General features: G+C 35.5%; 1 protein-coding gene across 1 annotated transcript in view; it reads left to right on the top strand.

The window, feature by feature from the left end:
* The window catches only part of STAT4 (signal transducer and activator of transcription 4), a 124,564-nt gene that overhangs the window by 10,672 nt on the left and 90,564 nt on the right, over positions 1–23,328 (top strand). The window lies entirely within an intron of this gene.

Raw genomic sequence — 23,328 nt, forward strand, 5'->3', positions numbered from 1 at the left:
GTACTTAACAAATATGTATTGATTGATTGAATGAATGATATTACTCTTCAGACATGAGAACCTGGAGTGAAATCAACAAAACATAAATTGAAATTATTAGTGATAGAATTCTCAGAGCACTTCCATTCCTTATTGCTTGTCTAGGCTTGTGACAGTAATAACAATAATAACAGCTGACATTTACTTATCACTTTTGCAATATGCTGGAGGTGGAGATGATTTTTCATCTGATTCTCACTACAACTGGGTGAAGTAGTTTCTACAGATGATATTATCTTTATTGTGCAGGTGGGGAAATTGAAGTTCTGTAAAATAATTCTTTGATAATTTGATTGGTATGGTATTGAATAAGTAAATTAATTTAGGTAGAATTATCATTTTTATTATATTGGCTTGGCCTACCCACAAGTAACTAATATTTCTTCAAGTGTCATTATTTGTGTGAAAAGTATTTTGTAATTATGTTCATTCACATAGTGCCCCAGTCTGTCCTGACAGATAGTCAGTATTTTATATTTTATATGTACATATAAAATATATATATAAAGTATTTTATATTATCTGTAGCTATTTTTACATGGAATTTCTCTTTCTATCTCTTCCTGCTGGGTTTGTTAGATATGTAGAAATGCTGATGATCTATGGCAATTTATCCTGAAACTTTGCTAAAGTTCTTAATTGGTTCAATTAGTTTTTAGTTGATTCTCCAGGGTTCTCTAAGTATACCATTGTTAGCTGCAAAAAGCGGTAGTTTGGTTTCCTTGGTGCCTAGATGCTTTGGTCTTCAATATGATATTGAAGGCTATGGTGCTATAATTATATAATATAATATAATAATAACATATGTAATATATAATATACTATATAATAAGATAAGATAATAATAATATAAATGCTATAATCCTACATACAACACAAGTGCACACCACACATAATAGATCATCGATTTATAACTCACTGAAGCTGCATCGTTCCTTAGCAGGCTTTTAAACAGGATTGTTTTTTAGTGTTCAGATGATAAGCGAATGTCATTGGGTAGCAGTCTCTCCATAGCCCTAAACAACCTCATCATTTAAAAAAGGAAGGGAAAAAGTCCAACCCTCCATTCATTAGAGTACTTGATTCATGGAGCAGAGTGTTAGCTCTGTGGTTAGTAATCACAAGTGAAGGTCGAATGGAGAAGACCAACAGGGAGAATAAAAAGAAGAGGAGAAACAGGAGGGAAAAAAAAGATTCCTCTTTTAAAAACTTGACTTCTTTAATGACATTTTTGATTGGCTGAAAATAAGAGCTAAAATAGAAATTTGTTACTATTTGCAAGTTGAAATATGTTGTTTGTGGTCAAGCCTATAACTCTATAACTCACCAGTTGATGTTGGACTCAGCTATATGAATATTTGACATATCAAGCTATGACCCTGAATGTTTAATAAAGTTGAGAATTTTAAAATGTATTGCTGGGCGCAGCTAGGTGGCTCATTGGATTGAGAGCCAGACCTGGAGACAGGAGGTCCAGGATTCAAATTTGACCTCAGACACTCCTATTTGATCCTGAGCAAGTCACTTAATCCTCATTGCTTAGCTCTTACCACTCTTCTGCCTTGGAACCAATACACAGTATTAATTCTAAGACAGAAGGTAAAGGTTTTTTAAAAAAAAGTATTGCCTTTGCAATTTTACATTATTTTATGAAGGTAAGACAGGAGAGGGGAAGTTGGTCTGAATAAGTCTGACTTATTAAGTCAGAGTATATCTGACCTTAGTTTTCACTCCTGCAACTTTGTCAGTTCACTCCTCTTCCTTCCCTTTTGCACACCACACACAAAAAGAATTATGGGGCCTGACCTCAACATGAGACCTAAAAATTATTTTATTTACTCACTCTGTATTAACCCTCAGAGAGTACTGAGTTGACAGCTCAGCTGAATTGTAGTTTATTAGAAAGTACATGAGCTCCCACCACACAAAAACTATTTTTTTATCCTCCAAAGTCCCCCTAAACCTCAAATGGTGGCTTTCTCTAAAATGCTAGATTTATAGTTATTATCAATATTACAAGTCACATTTTCTGTGTACAGTTTCTTCTCCTTATGACACTTAATTCTGATAATTAGCTCTTTATTTAGAAATAACATTGAAATCATACTTCTATCATCTAAGACATAAGCATTTGATATCAGTTCACTCAGGAAAATCTCCTTATTTATGTGCAAAAGTAATTGTAAGTAACTTATAAAATTGTAAGTTATATATGTGATATATAATTACAAATTATAATAACTTACAAAAGTAAGTTATAAGTTTCATCAGTCTGTTAATTTCCACTTGGAAAGCAAATTTCTCAGATTTTTTCTAAATTCTTTTATTTGAAATACATTCAGTCCATCTAGTTGGAGAGCTTTTCCTCTCTGCCACAGAACAGTAGGTAGGTAAAATACAGAATGAACCACCTCACTGGAAAATGCACTCAAGATTCCTGTTGACTTGAAAACTCAAATTTGGGAAAATGTCACCCATTGCCCCATTGCCTAAATTACATAGTGGATTACTAAGTAGCTGCTGGTTGTTTCCTATTACTCTACCTTCAAGAGTTTTCCAGGAAATGTTGTTACTTACATCTTTCAGAAAATTATCATCTTTGAAAAAATAATGCAGCCTGCACTTTCTTAAGAAAAAGAGAAAACAATATGATTAGAAAGGTCCACTTAGCTCTGTGGTCATGAGGCCCAGGGCAGCTCCCCACCGTGTCTTGCAGGGTGCTGACTTCCCTGGCTAGAGCACCTGCCTATGACCTCGGGGCTCCATGACACCCATCCACAAAACCTAAAAAGCTGCCATGGCCCTTGGGTCACCTCGACCATAGCTGGCATTTTTGGAGCTGCTGAACCTGTATTATTTTAATGTAATTGGTTGGGAGTTTGATACTTTTAGGTGATCGTGGGCAGTCCCCTAATTTTTCTTTTTTTTTCCATTGGGAAAATGAGGGGCTAGATTAGATGATAGGTAAGGTCCATTCATTCCTAATTTAGCTTGAAAATTTAATTAGACTAATTTTCTTAAGATCAGCACTTTGAATTTTCAAAAATTTTTATATTTATTTTATTGAGTTCTTTAACATCTCTTTTTAAAAAAATTATTTGTTTATTGATTTAGAATATTTTCCCATGGTTACATGATTCATGTTCTTTCCCACCCTTCTTCCTTCCCCTCTTCCAGAGCTGATGAGCCATTCTACTGGGTTATACATGTATCATTGTTCAAAATCTAGTTCCACATTATTCATATTTGTAATAGAGTGAATATCAGCACTTTGGATGATCAATTAGGTGAGAAATTTAGGGCATGGGCTACTAAAGGAGAAGTCAGCCTTAAAAAGCCTAAAGGGGAGGATAGTAGTCATGGGGGCAGCCAAATGGGCAAGATGAGGAGAAGAGATAGGTGGGAGGGTGCCGAAGGCATACTTCTTGGGAGCCATCTTTTTTAAAAAAATCCTCATATTCCATCTTAGAATTGATATTAAGCATTAGTTCTAAGGCAGAAGAACAGTTAGGGCTAGGCAATTAGGGTTAAGTGACTTGCTCAGGATCACACAGATAAGACGTGTCTGAGGTCACATTTGAACCCAGATTCTCCCAATTCCAAGCCTGATGCTCTTTCCACAGTGCTACATAGCTGCCCCCACCTCAGGTACTTTGTACTCCAACTGAACTGGACTACTTGTCATCCCCCCAATAATCTATGTTTTCCTACATCCTTGTCTGTTCTCCCATTGTTCCCTGTACATGGTTTGTCCTATTTCTTACAGTCCTCTGAATTTTGCCTCCTTGTTCTTCAAAACCCGCTCAAATGCCATCTTCCCTTGTTAAGAAGTAGTCTCTTCCTTTTCCAAACTCATAGGACATTTTTTAATCCCTCTTGCTTATTTATTAAATAATATTTTATTTAGCTTCAATTAAATGGAAAAACATTTTTAACATTCATTTCCATCATAATCATATACTAGTTGACATATATATTATTCAGCCATTCCCCAACTGATGAACAACTGCTCGCTTTCCAATTCTTTGCAACCACAAAAAGACTTGCTGTAAATGTTTTTGTACAAATAGGTCCTTCCTCCACCCCCTTTTAAAATTTCTTTGGGGTTCAGATCTAGTTGTGGTACTTCCAGATCAAAGGGCAAGCACAGTTTTAGAGCCTTTTGGGAATAGTTCCAAATTGCTCTCCAGGATCAGATTACAACTCCACCAACCAATTTTCCCCTCTCCCTCCAACATTGGCCCTACATCCTTCCCTTGTCCATGTACGTGACAGGTAAACTATTCCATGCTCTCCTAATTTGCTTATGGTATCACTCTTTATTTTCAAATCATGTAGCCATGTTGATTTTTTAAAATCATGTATCGTGTGGAAGGTGTGAGATGTTGTCCTGTCCCCAGTTTCTGCCATACCATTTTCCAATTTTCCCAAAAATTTTTGTCAAATAGTAAGTTCTTGTCCCCATAACTTGGATCTTTTGATTTATCAAATACTAAATTGCTCTGGTCATTTATTACTAGGTATTGTGTACTCACTGATCCCACCATTCTATTGCTTAAACAGTACCAGATTGTTTTGATGATTACTGTAAGCCTTTTACTTGCAATTTAAATTATATTTATATATATAAATGTCTGCCCTCCAGGATGACATACTATTTGAGGGAAAGGATTGTCTCATTTACCTTTTTATCTCTCTCCATGCCAAAGACAACACATTATTCATTGTTGATAATTAATAAATATTTATTGACTATATGAATGAATAAATGCAACCAGTCAACTATCCCTGATAGCTTCATGGCATTTACAAAATTGAAATAAGGATAAGATCCTACAGGTAGTAAGGCTTTGGGAAGAAGGGGAGATTTACCATCATTAACGTATATCCAACATGGAATGACCAGCCTTCAGCACTGACATATTGCCACATTTGTTCTCATCATCTAGAGCTCAATGGTAACTGGGGAGGTGGGCTTCTGAAGGATAAATCAGCCCTAGGTAAGCCCTGAAGTGGAAGGTCTAGGGCAACGGTCGGCAATCTTTTTGGTCTTGAGAGCCTGAAGGAGGAGGATGGAGGCGGAAGGCACTGGAATATGGGGTGGGGGCTGAAGGGCTCCCTGGGGCACATCCTGGGGCTTTGCCCGGACTGGCCAGTGGCAAGATGGAGCCAGATATAGCTTGAGAGCCATACGTTTGCCGACCCCTGGAGTTGGGATATATTAGAGGTATATTTGGATATCTTCCCATAATTTTGCCTTTTTTCTATTAATCAATTAGCTCAGCTTACCTTTTATTTAATAATCTAGAGAAATTTCTTTTCTCATAAGTAGTAGTTGTTCATTTCTCTTTTTCTTTCTGTCTGTCTCTATCTCTCTTTAGATAGAAAGATAGATGGATAGACAGATAGATAGATAGATAGATAGATAGATAGATAGATAGATATCTGTCAAAACTACTACTCTCCTAGGCTTGAGTGAACATCAGAGCTACTGGCTATACAATTTATTAATAGGGCCACAATTAATAACACAGGCATAAATATTTATTTATAATATTTTAATTGTGAGAAAGATCGTAACCAGAATCACCTCTCACCATCACTTCTCTTAAGTTCTCTGCACACCAGAAACACAATCCTACCATTCATGTTCTACAGACACTGGCTAAAATTCCTTAAGAATCTTCTTCTTAATTACTCTCAGTATAAAAGCTTTTACCCAGACTTTGAGGGAATTAGTTCTTTCTGTTCTCTCACAGTCTTTCTATAATCATGAAAGGAAGTCTTTTCACAGATTACAGCTAAAAAATGAAACCTCTTTACAAAATAATTAAAACTCAATTTCTTTACAGATAGCAGTTAAAAATTATTTCCTCATATGATCAAAGTTAACATTCATATTCTTCCCAGACTCCTTAGGAAACAGCAACTAAATTTTCATTGTTCAAGATGCCAAAGATTCTTAAAGAGGCAGTAATAATTTAGACTGTCTCTGTAGGAGAGGTTATTGAAAATGGATTTTGGCTAAGTTTTTTTGATAAAAATCTTGTTAAAACAAGTATAATAATATGGCCTTCACTAGAAATCTCCATTTAGTGAAGGAAATCTTCATTATCTTCCCTTGATGTGACAGAGATACTTTTTGGGTATCTCTCAATGGCACATAGTAGGTGTTTGAATTGCTTGCCGACAAAAAATACAGTTGCTTAGATAGTTAGGTCACTTTATTGTATTATCATCCTTTCCACATATCTTTGCCTTGTCTACAAAGACATCATGAGACACTTTATCAGATACTTCCTATGCCTTACCTTGCATGGTGCCTAATGTATACAATTTATCACTCTAGGTGCTAGGGATACAAGGATTTAAAACAACATGGTCTCTGTCTTCAATAGGGAGAATATGACATTTACACCAAAAGGTATATGACAAGCTTTCAAACTTATTTAGATAAGGGGAAGTAGGCATGGGGTTAGAAAAAAAATTCTAGAAGAAAGATTGCTTTTAGCTAGCCATGCAAGGGAAGAAGAAAGAAAATTTCATGGAAGACACAGCACTTGAACAGGACCTCGAAGGAATGGGATTTCAATATGTAAAGAAGTAGAGAAAGTGCATCCTGTGAATAAGAGTCAGCTTACAGAAATGTTTGGAGATGGGAGAGTTTAGGAGTAGAGCTGGGAAAATCTAATGGTTCAATTTGGTTGGAACATATACCTCAAGAAGGAGATTAAATAGTCAGAAGGCAGGGTTAGGGGCAGATAAATTATATTTTATTCTATCAGCAACAAGAAATCACTGAGAGATTTTAAACAAGGGAATGACATATTTTACTGTGGCAGCAATAGAAAGGTTGAATTTCCAAGGAAGAAAGCAGAAATTCTGATAAGGAATCCAATACAGTAGTTTAAGTGAGAAGTGAAAGTGTAAACAGAAAAGAGAAGATGGATGAAAGAAGTTGTGGAGGATCTGCAGAACTTGACAAACTACTGAACATGGGGAATAAGGAAAAAAGGAAGAGTCAAAAATGATAGTAACCTTCAGGAAAGGAGGAAGAATAGTGATGTTATCAATAGAAACAAGGTTGTTGGAAGTAGGAGAAGTTTTTGGAATGGGGGAGGGAATGGATTTAATTTGAAATGTGTTGCATGAGCGCTAACGGACTGGCTCAGACGAGCAGAAAGTTCATGACTCTGGGGGGAAGGGGTTCCCTTTACACAAGATGCTAGAGGAACATTGAGGTAGGAATGCCTCAGATTGAGTTGGAAATGTAGTTCTGAAGTCACAAAGGAGAAAGGCTGAATTTATTGATTTGATAGACATTTGCATAGGAGTAATAAGTGAATCCAAGGAAATAAATGCAATCAAGTAGGAGAGAATGCGTATATATATATATACACACACACACATATATATATGTGTATTTACATATATGTATGATATGTATATGGAAATAAAGGGCCAAGGCCAGAGATGAAATTAGTTATGATTTGTTCAAGGAACTATTTCAGTAATCTTCTTTTTGGGAACCTTGCATCAAATTTGTCTAATCTATCTTCCATACAGCTTGCCAAAGTGATATTCCTAAAACAAAAATCTGACTTTATTACTCTTTTGCTCAATAAATTACCAGATCCCCTTTACCTTTGAGATCCAAACAAACTCCTCCATTTAGCTTCTAAATATTTTTTTTCATCTTGGCTCCATCAAGGATTATCCAGGATAATCCAGGATTAGTTTATATTACTCACCATTGTGCAGTCATACCAGGAAACCTAGCCTTCTAGCTCTTTTTCACATTAAACATTCCATCTTCTTTCTCCATGCCCTTAAACAGGCTGTTTCTCCTACCTAGAATGTACTGCTTCCACACCTCTGCCTCTTAGAATCCTTAATTTCCCCTAAAACTCAACTCAATATCCCAACCTTCTCTAGATTCCTTCAAGGCTCAGAAAGTCTCACCTTCTCCAAGAGGGACTTTTTTGTTGTTGTTTAGTCATTTTCAGCCATATCTGACTCTTTGTGACCCCAGTTGGAGTTATCTTGGCAAAAATACTGGAGAGGTTTGCCATTTCCTTCTCCAGATCATTTTACATATGAGGAAACTGAGGCAAACAGGGTTCAGTGACTTGCCCAGGGTCACACAGCTAGAAACTGTCTAATACCAGATTTGAACTTGGGAAGATGAGTCTTCCCAACTCCATACTTGGGATCCTATCCACTGTACCACGTAGGCTGCTCAGGTATTTCTTAGTTCTCTTTCATCTTAGTACTTTCCTTCTGAGAGAACCTTCAATCTATCCAGTATATATTTTGTTTACAAATTGTTGTTTGTATGTTATTTCTGCCACCCTATTTTGAGCATCTTGAGAACAGAAACTGGTTTTTTTTTTTTGTTGTTTTGGGTTTTTTTTTTTTTTTTGCCTTTCTTTGTGCCAGTGCCTGGCACAGAGTAAGCACTTAACTAATGCTGATTAACTTCTATATCAAGCATTTCCCAATTCTCCTCCCCCAACTGCTAGTGATACCCTTCTAGAAATTAAAATTGTGTTTTTTTCCATTTTGATTATGCTTTGTCTATGCTTATATATCTACATGTTGTCTTTCCCTATATAATATAAGCTTCTTTGTCTTTATATTTTCAGGGACTAGCCAAGTGTCTGCCATCTATTTAATAAAAGCTTACTGATTGATCGACAGTGATCCCAAGTGGATCCCAGTAATCCATTCTTCTCATTATTAAATTCTCACCAGTTATTTAATTGAGCATCCATTTTAAGATTTTACCAAAGATCACTTTTTCTTTTTTTGAAAACTAAAAAAGCATTTATCCATCTCTACTTTTCAAGCTCCTCTCCTATTCCCTTCCTAATCCTCAAACTTTAATGACTATGATTGAATGAGCTCATCTGAGTCTATCAGTATCTCAAGTTTTGATTCATCCAGATCTAGAATTTCTTTTAGGATGCCCATATCAGGTTCTTTCACTATCACCTCACACATTTGTAATTTAAAATCTTTCTTAAAAGAAGTATCGTAGTATTTGCATCTTTTAATATTCCCTTATTTGACTGCCTTGCTGTTCTTGCTCTGACCCTGCCTAATGAAGCCCATATTTATTATCTTTGGCATTTTAAAAATTTCTGTTCATTTCAGTATTTAACCACCCTTATGTTAGTGCCATCTTTCCCCTCTGTTCTTTGTGCACAGGACTCTCATTTTCATCTTTTGGATAAGGCTTTCCAGCTGTGAGCTCATGTAAGAGCTACTTGTGCTGTTACAGGAGCCTCTTTAGATGGCTTCCACTTCTCTGTCACACTGTCATATCCATATATCCGGGCATATTATTAGAATTTCACTTCTGAGAGTCTCCTCTTCTCTCTTAAGTCATCTTTTAATGTCTGGAAGGGGGTTGGATTAGATAACCTCTAAGGTAGCTTTCGGATCTAAGTCTATTATCTTATGATCTTTATAATCTCAGGGTATGCTATCATTTCCTTGAACACTTTGAAAACCGTTTTCCTAAAGTATAAATTACATATCTATGTCTAGCATTCCTCCTTCCTGACCATTAGAAAAGATAAGATAAGATTGTCGCTTTAAAAAAATCCTACTTTCTCCTCACCGATCATTTTCTTTGGACCAAATTTGGTCCAAAACAGTAGTCTTCCTCATTGCTTCTTTTTAATTCTGAAAGGTGAAATTGTAGGAAAGCAACTAATTTTGCAGATGTTTCATTTACAATAGAATGAGACTTCTGGTAGTTTTACTATTGGTTGGAAGTCTCCTATCACTATAACGCCTTGCCTTTCTGTCAGTTTCAGGATATAATGGGGGGAAAAATCATCAATCCATATGCTGCATCTGGCTATCTACACTATATTACAACAAGGATATCCCCTTTTGCTTTTCTCTTCTTTGATTCTCAACCAAAAACACTTTTCTAGGTCCCTTGCCTTAGGTTATTAGAGAGCCATACAAGCGAATATCTTCTTGACATATAATATTATTTCTATTCATTTTGAACAAAATGTATTTTTCCTTTGTTGTATTCTAGCCACAGTTTTCCCCAAGTCTCAGAGATGCTCCTGAGATCCTAATTACCTCCTTGCTTTAAACTTTGGGATTCACTTTGTTTCTTATCTTATACATTGTGCATTAATATGTAGAAATCTCTGGCCATAATTGTTGTCTCTGCCTCATTTCTTCCTGGAATTAAAGAGTACCTCCTCTCTTGCTATTCTTTCTGCATCACACCTCATATTCCCCACATTATCTGATTTTGCTGTTCTGAATGGTTATTTCCCTCCCACCTTCCTATTTTCATAAAAACTCTTGACTGATCTAGTCTCAAACCAGTTCTACTCATTTTTCATAGGATGAACTGCATTTTAGCCAGCAACTCATCATTTTAGTACTTTAAATTGTGGCTCAGAAAAATCTAATCTTTTTCTTTGGCATCACCTTTTTTAGAAAGCTTACCATTACTTTTCCTCCCCTCTTAAAAAGTTACATGACTTGTAGGCAGAAGAGATGAAAGCAGCAAGCCCTGAGGATTAAAGGTTGCTTTCAAAGCTTTTATAGACGCTAGAAATGCTTCCCATGTTTCTTCTGACCATGTCATCTTCACATGAGTTAATATTGATAAACTGTAGTGCTCAGATTTAAGTAATTTGCTCAAGTGCTTTGTCAAGTCCCAGATGCACATTTCAGGAAAACCACATGCCTCTTAGAACCAGGAACAGATTTATTTATATTTTTCAATGCCTTTTCATCCTCAAGGAATTGATCATGACATCTTGCTTCTTCCTTAGAAATTTCAGATTATCTTTATATGGGAAGCATCTCAAACCTATTTTTTAATTTAAAAAAATTACATTTTATGATTCTGATTCTCTCCCTCCCTCTTTTCCCCCCAGGTGGTAAATAGTCTGATATAATTTATACCAGTGCTTTCATGTAATACATGTAATACATATTTCCATATTGCTCATGTTGTGTCAGAAGACACATATTCATGCATACAATAAAAACATTGTGAAGGAAATAAAGTAGAAAATGGTCATACCTATTTTGAAGCTCCAGTGACTCACACTTTATTTTCCTTCCTTTTCTCCTATGTCACATTTTGCCACCTTCCAACTTCCTTGATCATGATTTTTGGTTCTTCTTTTGTTGTTATTGCTGATGATTTCTTTACTTATTTCTCCTATTTAGTCTAGGATTTTTAAAATCCTATTAAGACAGAATTTAGAGCAGGGGTTCTTAACCTGGGGTCTACAAACTTGCTCTCCTAATATTTTGATAATTACATTTCAATATAATTGGTTTCCTCCATAATTGCATGTATTTTAATTTTTTATTTAAAAGCATTTATCTGAAAAGGGGTCCATAGAGTTCATCAGCCTGCCAAATGGATCTCTGATACAAAGGTTACCCTGTTTCAAGAGTCATTTTTCCAATCTTTTCTAGCTTCCTCAAACAAAAAGATAATCTTCTACTTAACACATATATACTTAACAGGTGCCTCTTGAAGGAATACAAATATAGTATAAATGCAGGACAGTAGTGACTTGACTATTTCTCCCCACTCTATCTAATCTGTTGCCAAGGTCTGATTTCACCTTTGCAACATCTCTGGCATATACTCTCTCTTCCTCTTTAATACTTCCCTAGAGTGGATCCTCATCATCTCACACCTGAACCATAGTAATAGCCTGCTGCTGAGTCTACCTACCTCAAATCTCTCCCCACTCTTATCAATCCTCCATTCAACCACCAAAGTCATTTTCCTAAACCACAGATCTATCTCATTCCACATCCCCTTACTTAGTAAACTAAAGTTATTCTCTCTTGCCTTCAAGATCAAATACAATATACTCTGCTGCTTAAAGTCCTTAGTAATCTAGCTCACTCCTACCTTTCCATTCTTCTTACACCTCACTCTCCAACATTTACTCTTCCATCCAGTGTCATTGGCTTCTTGGCTCTTCCATGAAAAAGATGCTCCACCACTCTCTGCACTGGGTTTTTTCTCTGGCTGTCCCTCATGTCTGGAATGTTTTCTTTCCTCTGCTCTGACTGCTGACCACCCTGACTTCATTTAAGTTTGAATTAAAATTCCACTTTCCACAGGAAGCTTTTCCCAACCTCCCTTAATTCTCATGCCATCTATCTATTAATTATTTCCTATTCATTCTAAATATAGCTTGCTTTTTATATATTTGTTTGCATATTGTTTTTCCTGTTAGATTGTATGCTTCTTAAGAGTAAGAACTATCTTTTGCCCCTTTTTGTATCCCCTGTACTTACTTGGAACATAGTAGTCGTTTAATAAATATTTACTGATTGATTAATTCTTGGGATGCATCATGTTAAGATATTCAAATGGAATAACAATCCATTATGGCTCCCCTTGAAAATTTCTGTTCTTAGTCACCACATTTTTATGATCAATTTATATTGTTAATAACCTATTTGCATGTGCTCATGTCATATTTAAGCTGGGATTTTTATTATTATTCTCAGTTATCTTCATATATTCTTATTGACAAGGGATTAATTATGGTATATTGCTTCTTTCTCCGAAGGTCCAGGCTCTTTTTTTTATGAGAAAAGCCTCCTATCTATTTTGACACTCAAACCTACTGAAAAGTCACACTGTTCTCCTCACTTTCTCTTGTGTCATATTTTTCTATCTGTTAACTCCCTTGAATTGACTGAGTAGATAAAGCACTGGGCCCAGAGTCAGGAAGACCTAAATTTTAAATCTGGACACTTCCCAGTTATGTGATCCTGAGCAAGTCACTTAATTCTGCTTGCCTCAGTTTCTTCATCTGTAAAATGAGCTGGAGGAGGAAATAGCAAACTCTTCCAGAATCTATGCTGAGAAAACCTCAGCTGGGGTCATGAAGAGCCAGACATGATTGAAACAACTGAATGACAACAGTCTAACTCCCATGATCTGTGATTCCTATTTTTCTTCTGGATTTCTCAGGCATAAGTGATTAGCAATCAGTATGAGAATGCTAATTTCTCAGCTAAGCAATCATTGGATACACTTTGCTGATTGCAGAAACTCTTACCGGCATAGAAATCCTAACTTTTCTGTTTTAGATGCTGATTTGCTATGTATTCACTCCACTCTGATTTTCCTGTTGTAGTTTAAGCCCATCTCTCTATTGATTAGTCTTCAATAAGTCTGAGGAATATTCAGTCTTCAGTCCTCGTAAAATGCCTCTTCAAGCAATGGAAGATTACCGCTGTTTTCAAATGATTAAATGATGATTTTTTTAGCCTTTATTCATAGTACTTTGGACTGTTATATCTGCTCTGCCAGTAAGTCATTAGAGACTCTATAAAGGAAAGAATGCTGAATTTTTAATCAGTAGATGTGAGTATGAATTCAAGTTTCGCCATTTACTAACTTTGTGACCTTGGGCAAATAATTGAATTTCTCTGGATCTCAATTTCCTCATGGGTGGTTGAACTAAATGGCTTCTTAAGTCCCTTCTAGATCTACATCTAAGATGTTATGACCTATTGAAGTGTGTGTGTGTGTGTGTGTGTGTGTGTGTGTGTATATCTATATATATATACATATATATATATCTATATATATATATAGATATATATATATATACAGGTTAATGAAAACATTAGTCATTAGAGCAGGATTTCTTTATCTTTTTTGTGTCCTGCATTCCTTTGACAGTTCAGTGAAACCTACACATCCTTACTCAGGAATGTTTTTAAATACATAAAATAAAACACATAGGATTACAAAAGAAACCAGAGAGAAATAATACAACTATCAAAATATTACAAGAAGAAAGTTCATGAACTCAAGGTTAAGAAGATTTTATTCTGGGGGAATCAACCAGTTAAGCAATTAAACAAACAAATATTTTTGACCATATATTATGTGCAAAGGCTCTAAGCCATTGAAATGCTGCTTATCACAACAGAATCATGGTGAACTTATAAAAAGAATGTACAATAGCAAGTTCTCCAAACAACTATTAAATAGTGAGCTGAGAGGGAATAATTAATACCAAAAAAGCACCACAACCAGCCTCAGTGTGGCACAAATGTGGATGCCTAGGAAACTATTATTCCAAACAATCCTGCAGCTCCAAGAAATTGATTTGCTCTTTGCAAAAATAATTTTGTTCAGTCTAGGAGGAATGGTTACCAGCATTGACCAAGCATTTGTGACTGTGGGTTGAGTCACTCACTAATCAAAGGGCAGCAGACTTCCTGAGTATTCAGTATAGAAAAGATTTTTGGTTCCAAATTAACCTTTTCATATTTACCATCATAGGGAATACTGTGGTAAGTATTCATATTTCACGTAAGAGTTGGACCAGATAAAAGCCAGGGTCTCTTTCAACAAGGTTAATTACCTCGCCAAAAACATAATATATATTTAAATTTAATCTGCATTATTAGTATTTTCTCCATCACTTTCTTAGGTCTAGACAATCAACAAAACAATACATCAAGCTCTGATGTGTAACGTTTGCTGATTTCTAAGGTATTAAAGTGCTTACAATGAAAATTTAACCATCAACTCACTGATAAGAGCAGCTCCAGCACATCCCTGCTTTCAACTTCAGGCTACTATGATCAAGTAGTTTTCTAAACAGAATCTCTGGACACAGTGTGGCTACATGCACAAAAGTACACACATATACACACTTACACACAAAGAGACATACACACACATCCCTGCCACAGCTTCACTTAGACATGAAGTCCTGCCTGTTTCCACATTCTTGTTGCTCTCAAGATTAGTAACTCATATAACAATGTAAAGGGATGTCAGTGTATCTGTCCATAGCAAAGGTTTTTTCCAGTTTTAATAGTTTTTTTCAGGAGTGCTAGTGATTTCATTGTAAAGTGTTTATCTTGTTCTCATGATCCTATGATATAGATTGAGAACTGAAAGAGACTTTAGAAATCATCTTGTCCAGCCTCATGCAAATGAAAAAACTGAAGCTTAAAGGGAGGAAGTGATGCTCCTAATGCCATGAAAGTATTAAGTGTCAGAACCAGGATTTGAACTCAGAACTTCTGACTTAAAATTCCATCATTCCATCCTCTATTCCAGGTTGCCTCCTCTCCCCTCAAAACTCAAGTAATATTTCTTATACTTTTTCTTTCTCTTCCTACATTAGTTGTGTTTCTCCCCATCATTATACATAATTTCCTATATACTGTAATTGATATTAGCTTATCTATGTGCATGTTGTTTCCTATATGCATTCTACTGAATTTCTTAAAGACAAGGATTGGTTTTGTTTGTTGGGTTGCTTTTTTTTCTTTGTTTGCATTCCCAGGACCTAGCACAATGCTTAGCACAGAGCAGATGCATGACAAGTGTGTGTTGAGTTGAATTGTACAAGAACAACTATGTAGTACCATATATAGTAGGTACAACAAAGTGGTACCATATGCCATGTTTGAAGTTATGGTGCTGGCTTCCATTTGGATTTACTTTGGATTTCTAATAAATGCTCTGATGAAAAATATATGAGTTATGGAAACAAAAGCCTTTAACCGAGAGTAAGTTGTTACTTCCTGTTAAACTTTATGGAGGAGGTGAGACTAGAACAGTAAGAGAGAAACTGTTGTGAAACAATAAATGCTTCCTTTTTTGATTTACTGATAGACTTACCTTTCAGTTTTATGAATATTTATTATATGCAGCTAGGAAAACATTATGTATATATATGTTTCCTACATATGGGTATTTAATATGATGTAAAATAATATGAGTATAAGTATTTTCTAAAAAAATCATTACTACAAAGAAGACATTACTGTATATATACAAATATGTAGATGTGAGAATACATATAAATGATATGGTATCTAAGCAACCATTGAACAGTAAACTACATGTGTTTTTGTGTATGTAAATATTTATATAAGCAAACACCAACAAAACCTGCATTTACTTTTTAGAAAAAATGACATAAGGACATCCTTGCCCTATAGGTATTATTTCCCCAAGATATTAGAGTAAACATTTTGAATGGTATGTTCTGTTGAGCTTCAAAAACCAGATAAGCACTTTAGAAAGGTACAATATTGACCCTTCTAAGTTAAGGAGTTTCTTCATAGTTACTCTGGCATGATTGGAGAAACTGAGGAGGAAAAGCCACCTTGGCCATGAAAGCATTCTGCCTCAGATTGATTTAGAACAGCTTTCTAAGGATCCACACCTTGACTGAGATCCCATCTTTCTTGAGTATTATATTTTAGTCCACAAAATTGATCAGTTGTCATTTTGGGGTGTATTTCCTATCTAAACAGGTAGAAAAGAAAGGAGAAGCATTATCAAAATTAGGATGGCTAAAAATATTGTCTAGATTGGTACCTATTTTCTTTATTTAAAAAACTTGCTATGTGGCTAATCCTTTTTTTTTTTTTTAAACTCTTAACCTTCTATCTTAGAATCAATACTGTGTATTGGTTCCAAGGCAAAAGAACAGGAAGTGCTAGGCAACAGGGGTAACTTGCCCAAGGTCACACAACTAGGAAGTGTCTGAAGTCACATTTGAACCCAGGTCCTCCTGTCTCTAGGCCTGGCTCTCTATCCACTGAGCCATCCAGCTTCCCCCTTGGCTATTATTCTTAAAACCAATTGGCCTTTTCCAAGTCAGGTCAATGGCCAATGGCCAATGATTGAGAGGGAAGAACATGGGGCATTTTCTTTTATAAAAAGGAAAACCACAAATCAGAGGCATAGCATAGGACAGTGATGGCGAACCTTTTAGAGACTGAGTGCCCAAATTGCAACCCTCTCACTACATTTGAGCTGCCCTCTTACCCCAGACAGGGGAGGGAGGAAGCCTCCCATTGGGCTGTTGAACAGATGGGCGGGTGATTAGATAAATGTCTTCTGAAGCAGCCCCTTCCAGTATGCTCCAGCACACATGCCATAGGTTCACCAACACAGGTATAGCATTATGTACTTATTTAATCCCTTTTCAACATGTGAGCAGAGAGTCAAAAGTAAAAATGGAGTCAGTGGTGCCTAATTACATCTCTACATCTAGCTATGCTGTTATCAGCCTCATGTTTGTTTCTTTAAATCCAATTTTCAATCTATATGACTGTAGTTCTAAAAGTAAACATTTTAAGCATTCTCTCAATCTTGAACCATCTGCATTCTCTTATCTCTCTTTTTTTTTCTGGTTATGTTCTAAAAAGCTCTGAAGTTTGTATACCATTAAGTGTTTTTGATAAATTTCACTATACTCAATTCACCTAAATGTATCTTTCCTTATTTTTAAAAATATCCTCTTAATATTTGTTCCATCACTTTAAAAGTTTTTAAAATAAATAAATATTTAAATAAAAAATCTGCTAGCTATTATTCTTCAGATAACTGCTCATTTCGGATAAATTACCTCAATTTTTTATACTTCACTATTGGTTTTTTTTTTAATCTTTAGTTTTTCTCATCATAGTTTCAAGACATAATTTTTAGAATTTTTGGCTGAAACTTTCCATTATTCAAATCTTTATAAAAAAATTAAAAACCCACAAGGGATTCTCATAGTTGTTTACTATTACCTAACTAGTTTATTTTGAAATCCCACAGTCTCGTCACCATATACAGCATCTTGAGAAATTCAGTAGAAGTCTAAATGGGAGAGAGTAGGTTAGTAAAAGGCAAACAGAAAAAGAAGATCATGCATCCATTTTTCCACAAAAGTCAGACTTTGTTATCTGTAAATTCCATGAATTAATTCTATAATCTAATCTTTGCTCCTGCACATTAGATTAACAGAATTAATTCAGAATTGAGGGAGTACTGAATGTTCTCTTTTTAGAAGTCTGATCAGTGGTGTAATGACTTTGAGAATTTTTTTTTGTGCTCAAATCTATTTTCTTCTTTTAAGATTAAGACAGGTCCATATGTAAGCCTGACTATAGGCCTTCATCATTTTAGAAATCTTCATTATTAATATAACTTGGTATATTCTCAATGAATTTTTCCAAACCAACAATACACTCTCAACTGGCACACCAATAAATAAGATGAATTCTGTTGTGATTAAAATTCGTTGGAGACTGTATCTTAATTTATTATTATTTGTTAAATAATAAAAAGCGAGCCATAGAAAGAAAAGGCACCAGTCATGTGTGGCTGGCAGCTCCCTTAGCTTAGAAAGGAGAACCCCTTCATCCCCTTCCTCACTGAGCCCGCAGCAGCCTCTAGTCTGTCTGGGATTCCAAGGGAAAAAACCCTACCTTCTCCTCCTACTTCAATGTATGCTCTTCATGACATCCTTTTCCCAAGCCTCTTTGATTGGAGGACCAACCTCAGTCTGGACAAGAAGTGCATCTTGTGAATACCAGTTGAGAGTACCTCAACATTTAAGATAGCCACACAGTGGGGGCAGCTGGGTAGCTCAGTGGATTAAGAGCCAGGCCTAGAGACGGGTGGTCCTAGGTTCAAATCTGACCTCAGAAACGTCTCAGTTATGTGACCCTGGGCAAGTCACTTGACCCCCATGCCTAGCCCTTACCACTCTTCTGCCTTGGAGTCAATACTTAGTATTGACTCCAAGACAGAAGGTAAGGGTTTAAAAAAAATTAAAAAAAAAAAAAAAAAAGAGCCACACAGAGTGTATTGTTTCATTATCCTTTTAAGAGGCTTGTTTACAGAAAAACAAAAAGTCTCTCTCCACCCTGATTCAGCAAGGAGGGTAGAAGAAGCACATTTTAGGTTCTGTCTTAAGATCAAACTTTTTCCTCTTTAAAATGCAAAAGTGGTTTGGGGGTGCCAAAAAAGAGGTACCGATTTAATATTAAATTTCCACAATACCTTGTCAAGAAAAGATATGAATCTTTTTAAAGACTAACAGATTCACAATAAATATGCCAACAAGTTCTAGAGGTTTAGAAGAAATTTTTATGATGTCATCAATATAAATATAGTTCATTGATATTCAGCATGTCATTTGAGAGTGTGCTATTGGAATGAATTAATTCATTGAGAATTTACAAAGTTACATTAATAATGAAGACTTCTCAAATGGTAAAAGGTTGCCTGGAACCAGGTTTATGTATGGATTTCATCTTATAAGAAGGTAATAATCATTATTCATTGGCTTTGTTCCTACATGCAATAATCTTCAGAGGCTCTAAATTGCCTACCAAATCACCATTCAAACTCCTTTTCCTAGCATCTGATGCCCTCCAGAGATGGGTGCCATACTACTTTTCCAGTCACATTTTACATTGTATTTTCTACTATTCCTACTTACTACATCTATGTACTTTCCACTCCAGCTGACCTGGACTGTTCTTTTAACCACAACATGCTTGATACCTTCTTACCTCCGTGTCTTTGCTCCCAATGTTTCCTGTGCCTGAAATATTCTTCCTCTTCCTATATTCCTTTATATCATAGGCTAACTAAAATGCCTACTCTTCTTTTGTCAGATACAGCCTCCCTCTAGGAAGTCACATAGGTCTTCTCACTTCACTTTTCCAATACATTTATGATACGGTATTGCATATTATAATTATCTATGTGTGTGTCTTATATTGGACTACAGTATAAACTTTGTGAGGACAGAGATTGTGTCTTAGTTAAGCTTTATTTCTCCCCTCGTGCCTAGACACACTTGAAGTTGTTGAACTGAAGTGTTGTCCAGACTAAGAAAAGGAGAGATACATTTTCAGTTCCTACTTCCATTCTTCCTGAGTAACATCACATTATGCCCATGGTTAGCTTAGGCTAATAAACCCAAGTATCCTCATGCAGTCCCCTCCATGAAGGACCTTCAAGGTCTTTGTGATGACCAGTAGAGCAGCCAGGTTTTGTATGGCAATGGCAACAGTTAGCCTTAGGTTGTATGTGTTACAACTCACTTGAGAAACCAGACTGTTTACACCTATTTGTGAAGGAGTCATGAGGCCAATCAATCCAATTGTGGGAAAATATGAAGTGCCATTTAGGATGAATAAAATGTCCACATAATTTAAAAGATAGCTATTAAGGCTATAAAGGTAAAGTTATTTTCATTCATGAGGAGCTCATTAAACATCGCAATGAAGTCAACCATCATGCGTACAGGCTTTGAGAACCTGGCTTAAATAACTTAGAAAGACTTGAAAACAAAGCAAAACAGTAGAAATGTTGCTCCTTTAGAAGAAAACTATTAACATTTTTTTTTTTTTACTTATCCATTTTCCAAAAATTAGAGCCAAAAATCTTCACAGATTATATTTACCCATTGTTGGGTCACTTTCTGCATGCAGACTCTAAAATAGTCAAGAATTTCAGCAAACATTTATTAGCATCTATTATGAACAAAGAACCGGGGATATGAACACAGAGAATTAAATGGTCCTCGCCCTCTTGAAGCTTACCTTCTGTCTCCTTTCTAAAATACATCTATGGCAGTTTGATGGACTTTCTTTCTCCTGGACTCCCTTCCTTTTGCCCTCTCTGCCTGAAAGATGTGATGTTAAGAAGAGGGCAAAGGCAAAGAACTCTGAACCAAGAACATCAATGTTCAAAACAAAACAAAACAACAACTATGCTTACCTCCTTCCCTACTTTTCAAGGTACAATGACTTTGGGAGGAAGTTGTAGGAAAAAAGTTCAAGAAACACTGGAGGAAGAGGAATTACTGGAGGAAGGAAGGCCAATGAGTTTTAATCTCTTGGTATTCTCCCTTTCCCTCTCTACTTGTTCCAGTAAACATTGTTTATAAATCCTCACCTCTGGTGAATTTCTGTGAGGAAGAACTGAAAGTATTTTCATTAAAGGAATGAAAGTTCCTTTGTATTTTCTTTTGAGAGCACTTATAATCTTAGTTGACATTATTCTGCTGTGTGAGCACTTCGACTAGATAATATATTTAATCTTTGATAAATACAAAATAAAGCATAGCTAATCTTTGGTGATTTTCCATTGGAAACCAAATAGTTTCTCTAGTTGCCAAGTGTAAAAAAAGATATTTGTGGTGAAAAAAGCAGTTTTATTTTTCAAAATTTTTTCAAGCATGGAAAATTAAATCAAAAGAAATTATGCTGCCAAGGAACTTTTATTGAAATTTTAAGGAAATGCACTCAAAGTATTAGAAATTTGGGGGGTTTCCATTAGTGAACAGTTATTGCTTTGATTGTGACCTTTTAGTTGATACTAACCAGTGTTGCAGTCAACCACAGAATTTTAATGTTACTTTTTCTCACAGTATTTTTTGCTTGTTTTCTTCCCTCCATCAAACTACCTTCCTCATATTGCAGATTGCTGATCAACATATTCTCTTTTTCCTAAATAACATTTTTTACAAACATGTATTAGGTTTCTCTTTCATTGCCCCTTCCAGTTGAACAATTAAAAGGAAAACTTAAAAGAAAACCACCATAAAAATATGCATCCTTCAACAAAACAAATTCCCACACTGGGCATGTTCAAAAATACATGTTTCATGCATTTTAAATCAACCGCCTCTGGCAGAAGTTGGTAGCATGTTTCATCTTCAACCCTCAAGACTGGTGGGTTTTCATTACATTGATCAGAGTTCTCAAAGATTTTCAAAGTTAATTTTCTTTATGAAGTCATTATGTAAATAGTTCTGGTTCTGATCACTTGACTCTTCATTAGTTCATAAATCCTATTTCAATTTTCTCAGAAACTTTCCATCTTATAATTTCTTATATAGCACATTAATATTCCATTAATTCATCTATTATAACTTATCGAGCCATTCCCTAATAGAGAGGCACCTATATTTTCTGAAGTATAAGAAATGTCATCTGTCCCTGAGACTGAAAGACACCACTCTAATTTTTTCCTGTCCCTTTCATGATTTCCCCACTCCCACCTCCACCCCATCACCTGAACTTGATTTCTTCATATCTTTGAGTTTCGAATCTGTGGTTTGCTAGTCTTAACGGGGAATGAAAACATCAGTAAGTTTCTGAACCTCCCTCTACAAAAGCCATCAGTAATTAAGTGCAAAAATATCGGTCTATGTTTCTTAAGGGGGAAGAGGGAGTACAACTGAGATTTCATTGGTTTAAGGAACTTCTAAGGAAATGCTCTCTACCAATGCTGAGCAGCTCTTTTGTTGCAATGTATAGTTAAACAATTGTCTAGAACACTAAAGTTTAAGCGATTTACCCATGGGCACATAGCCAGTATGTGTCAGAATCAGGATCTGAACCCAGTTCTTTTTAATTCCAGGGCCAGCTCTCTATCCTCTGGGCAGTAGTGCCTCTTTTCATCTGCAAAAGAACATAAAAATTCAATTCAGTTCAGTAGTATTTACCGTATAGATAGTAGGCAAAGCTTAGATAAGAAATCCTGCCTGCCTGGAACTCACAACCTAATCTGTGGCATAAATACCAGTAATTAATATAAAATAAAAATGATAGATGGATCATAGATTTAGAGCTAAACGGGACCCTAGGGATCATACCAACCATCTAATTTAAAAAATATTTATATCTCTTTTTTTAATAACATCTTTATGTCCAAATAGATCCTTCTCCCCCTTTGCTAGAGAACCATGTCTTATTTTTAAAAAGAAGAAACAGAAGCAGCTGAAAAAAAAAGCCCTAAATAATACATCAACTGAGTCTGACATTAAAAACAATATGCCACATCCAGAATTTCCTTCCATCACCAAGAAAGGAGAGGGGTATATTTCCTCATCTCTTCAAGGATGTTCAGTGTAGTGTTTAGTTTAGTTTTCTGTCCTTTCTATGTACATTATTATAGTCACTGTTTATGTTGTTTCTTTCTGGTTCTGTTTACTTCACTTCATATCAGTTCATGCTTCTCTACAATCAACATATTCATCAGTTCTTACAGTATGTTAATATTTTGTTACATTCATATGCCAAAACTTTTTTGGCTATTCCCCAGACAATAAACATATGCTTTGTTTCTAATTCTTTGGTACCATAAAAAAGTGCTGCTCTGAATATTTTGGTGAATATGGAATCTTTCTACCTTTTAGTTCCTTGTGATATATGCCTTTGCAATGGGTCAAAGGATGTAGATAAAAATTATTTTCTTAATATAATTTCAAATTACTCTCCAGAATGGCAAGACTGAATAATAGCTATGAGTGAGTTCATGCAGATCTTTACAGCTTTTTCTTAATTAATCTTGCTTATCATTTTTTATAGCACAATAGTATTCCATCATCAACATGTACCACAATTTGTTCAGCCATTCCTCAACTGATGGATATCCCTTCAGTTTCCAATTCTTTGCCACCACAAAAAGAGCTGCTACAAATATTA

This window comes from Gracilinanus agilis, chromosome 3 (genome assembly GCF_016433145.1).
Source record: "Gracilinanus agilis isolate LMUSP501 chromosome 3, AgileGrace, whole genome shotgun sequence".
NCBI lineage: Eukaryota > Metazoa > Chordata > Mammalia > Didelphimorphia > Didelphidae > Gracilinanus > Gracilinanus agilis.